This window comes from Brachyhypopomus gauderio, unplaced genomic scaffold (assembly GCF_052324685.1).
Source record: "Brachyhypopomus gauderio isolate BG-103 unplaced genomic scaffold, BGAUD_0.2 sc95, whole genome shotgun sequence".
In the NCBI taxonomy this organism is placed as follows: Eukaryota; Metazoa; Chordata; class Actinopteri; order Gymnotiformes; family Hypopomidae; genus Brachyhypopomus; species Brachyhypopomus gauderio.
Genome location: NW_027506916.1, coordinates 531 through 5,000, shown reverse-complemented (window position 1 = coordinate 5,000; position 4,470 = coordinate 531).

The following is a 4,470-nucleotide window of genomic DNA, read 5'->3' as shown; positions in this document are numbered from 1 at the left end:
TGTGAGCACCAGTGAATAGGCATAACTGAAGAGAGAGTGTGTGTGTGTGTATGTGTGTGTGTGTGTGTATGTGTATATGTGTGTGTGTGTATATATATATATATATATATGTGTGTCAGTGTGTGTGCGCGTATGTGTGAGTGCGTGTATGTGTGTGTATTTGTGTGTGCGGCTGTGCGTGCGTGTGTGTGCATGTGTGTGTGCGCGTATGCGTTTGTGTGTGCGCGTATGCGTTTGTGTGTGCGCGTATGCGTTTGTGCCGTGTGTGCGCGTGTGTGTGTGCGTATGCGTGTGTGGTGTGTGCGTATGCGTGTGTGTGTATGTGTATGCGTATGCGTGTGTATGCGTATGCGTGTGTGTGCGTATGGCGTGTGTGCGTGCGCGAGTGTGTGTGTGTGTGTGTGTGTGTGTGTGTGTGTGTGTGTGTGTGTGTGTGTGTGTGTGCGTGCGAGTGGTCTGATTAATTATTGCAAGGCAGCTAGGTGCCGTGCTGGCGTCTCAGTCCAGTGGGCCGGTGCAGGTTGCTGCCTTTGGTCACGTGGGCGTGCCTCATTAACGGGCCTCTCGGGACCCGACAGAAATTGTTAGCTGGACATGATGGCCGACTCCATCAGACCCAGACGGCCTGCTGCTCCACCTACCTCCACCTGACCCCCACCCACATCCCCTCCCCCCCTCCCCCTTACTGGGACGGGAGAGAGGATCCCCTCATCCGGCAAACCAGAGGGGCCTAACAAGGCCGTCTGTACAACACCTGTAATAAAACCCATCCAAAAGGCGCCCAGGGAACTGAACTGCCGGCCGTTTGATTGGGCCGACTGGGGGTCTGTGAGGGGGGGTGGGAGAGTGGGGGGTGTAGGGAGCACCGAGGCCGATCCATAATTGATGTGCGTGCACAATTACGGAGCCTCCAGACATGAGCAAAGTGCTGCACAACTGAGCCTCAAAGATTGTTGAATTTTAACAGCCGCTGCATAAACTGAAGGTGCCTGCCACTCTGAGATGTTCTGCTCCCTATGGGTGGACACCAACACACACACACACACACACACGCAGAAGACTGCATATGTGTAGGGCTCTAGATATTTCTGTCTGTGTGTGTGTGTGTGTGTCTGTGTGTGTGTGTGTGTGTGTGTGTGTGTGTGTGTGTGTGTGTGTGTGTGTGTGTGTGTGTGTGTGTGTGTGTGTGTGTGGCTCTAATTTGCTTCCAACTTTGTGTCTCGGTGTTCATTTGATTTCTTGCTTGTTGTTTTGGTGGAGTTTGTTTTCCCGTCTGTAAGTTTCTCGCCTGTCCCGTGAGGTGATATAATTACATACATACAGATTTGGATTTTGTTGTTGTTTCTGTGTTGATGGGTTAAATTTCGTTATTGATACAATACAATAATATATGTTTATATAGGTACATTTGTATAGGTGACTTTATATAGGTATGTTGATATAGGTGACTTTATACAGGCATGTTTATATAGGTGACTTTATATAAGTAAATACATAGGTACATTTATATAGGTATGGATAACATATATAAATTTATATAAGTATATAAGTATGTATAAATATCACTTCCATGGCCACAGGTGTATAAAATGAAACACCTAATCATGCAGACTGTTTTTACAAACATTCATGAAATAATGGGTCACTCTCAGGAGCTCAGTGAATTCCAGTGTAGAACTGCCTGTGCAACAAATCCAGTCATGAAACGTCCTCACTCCTAAATATTCAACTGTCAGCTGTATTATAAGAAAATGGAAGTATTTGGTAACGACAGCAACTCATTCATGAAGTGGTAGGACACATAAACTGACAGAGCGGGGGTCAGCAGATGCTGAAGCGCATAGTGTGAAGAGGTCACCAACTTTCTACAGAGTCAATCACTACAGACATCCAAACTTCATGTGGCCTTCAGATTAGCTCAAGAACAGTGCAGAGAGCTTCAAGGAATGAGTTTTCATGGTCGAGCAGCTGCATCCAAGCTATACATCACCAAGTACAATGCAAAGCGTTGGATGCAGTGGTGTAAAGCACACCACCACTGGACTCTAGAGCAGTGGAGGTGTGTTCTCTGGAGTGACGAATCACGCTTCTCCATCTGGCAATCTGATGGACGAATCTGGGTTTTGTGGTTGCCAGGAGAACGGTACTTGTCTGACTGCATTGTGCCAAGTGTAAAGTTTGTTGGAGGGGGGATTATGGTGTGGGGTTGTTTTTCAGGAGCTGGGCTTGGCCCCTTAGTTCCAGTGAAAGGAACTCTGAATGCTTCAACATACCAAGACATTTTGGACAATTCCATGCACCCAACTTTGTGGGAACAGTTTGGAGCTGGCCCCCTTCCTCTTCTAACATGACAAGGTCCCACAGACGCTTGACTGGACTGAGATCGATGTTCCATAAACCATTCCTGAACAGTTTTTGCAGTATGGCGGGGGGCATTATCCTGCTGCAAAAGGCCAGTACCATCAGAAAGTCCTGACGCTGTGATGAGGTGAACTGGCAACAGTGTTTAGGTAGGTGGTTCATGTCAGGACAAGTAGATCATCATGAAGAACTATGAATTCAGCTCATTATTTCTCTAAATCACCTCACGGCTCCAGTAATTGGGAGACAAACCCAGTCCACAAATACAGCAATCAGGACTGGGCTAATATTGAACCAGATTCGCCATAATGGAAGTGAAATGTGTTATCTGTTCATTCTTAGTGTCCTGCACAAACTAACCCCACTTAACACAATAACCCTAACCCTGTTTTAATGTGGCTCTGTGGAAATGCTGAATGTGAAGACACTACTCTTAACAGTAATCATGAGACTGTTCCGTCATGAACACCGGCTTTGTTAAAACATTATAATTAATAGCTCATCTCCATATTACACAGTATTTGACCTGTACTACAGATCAGAGATACATCATAATTTGTAGTTATTGATGCAAATCCATATTTTTTCATACAATACAAATTTTACAGTCCCCTAAAAGATTATAATTAAAGACATTCATAACCTGGAGAAAATAAAACAACTTGGACAGCAGGGTACAGCAGCACCCATGCTAACCCTACTCTAACTCTAATCCTAATGCTAACCCTACTCTAACCCTAACCTTAAACCTACCCTAAGCCTAACCTAACCACGCTTTTCCAATGAAAATATATGAATGGATAACACATTCTGTCAGAGTTGGAAGATGTTACTTTTGTAATGTGATTAAGAAAAACAACAGGGTTGATAGTTCATCTCTGTGAGGAGGGCTAGGTGTCTGTGGGAATAAAAACATTCACTCAGCTTAAAAGAAAGATTAATAAAGTTTAATAAAGAATTAGATTTATTTACATCTTACATTTTAGAGACTGTTTTGGAAATATCACTGGATGACCAGACATTCTACTTTATATTTGAATATAAAAAACTATTTGTGAGAAAGACAGAAGGGATTAAAGAGAGAGAGAGTGAGAGGGGAAGAGAGAGTGAGAGTGTGAGAGGAGGAGTGTGCAGAATCAGGGTTGGTGTAGAGATGATGAGGAGTGTGTCTGTATCTCTCGTCTTCACCCCTCTGTGTCAACAGGTGGGAGAACCTGATAAGAGCTTTTGATGTTGCCAGCCAGAATTTAGAACACCCAACTTTATTTCTTCTTCTAGACCTCTTGACAGACTTCAAAGCCCCCTCGCCCCCCCCCTACTGGCATCTCACTTTAATTCAGGAGCTCCCTGGTCCTTCAGTTCAAAGTCCCTTCCTCAGAAGCCCCCACCTCAAAATAAAAAAAGAACAGGAAAAAAATGCAACCCAAACTTTTTCTTTCGGTCTGTGCCACAGAGCAGCAGTTTCCACACCCCCTCTCACACACTTCTGGTATTAATTAATCCTACAAAGCACCCTCGTTTCCTGCCTCTGCCCTGATTGACAAGAGACGCAGGAACAGAGGAGAGGATCTTTTCAAAGGCCACTCAGCCTGAACACAGAGATAGACAGACATACATAGAAAGAGAGAGAGAGAGAGAGTGAGAGAAGAAAGACTGGCTCTTCCTGAGAAAGCATGGAGGGCAGAGGGTGTATTTGATACCATGCTCCTTAGAAGTGATTGAAAGCTTTGTTGCCAAGGGCTCTTTACTAATCTCTACCTGCCAAAAAACACGGCAGTCTTGTGTTCCTGGTAGCACCACGGAGGACGGCTGTGGGTGGGTGTGGGTGGGGGTTGGTGTGGGTGGAGATCTCACACATGTCCTGTCCTCCCGGGCCTCCAGACGAGAGAGGGGTGGGGTGGTGTGATGAGGAGATGCGTGCCAATAGGAGTGAGAGCCTTTCACCAGGAGGCCGGTGGTGGTGACGGTGTGGAAGACCACGTGGTGGCTGTGTCGTGCTTTAAGAACACTGCCAGCTCCCTGCCAAGGAACGCCATCAGCTCTGGAGCTCAGGAGGAACCACACGCGGAGTTGTTCACGTCGTTAGGCAGACGACACACGGCACAAAAT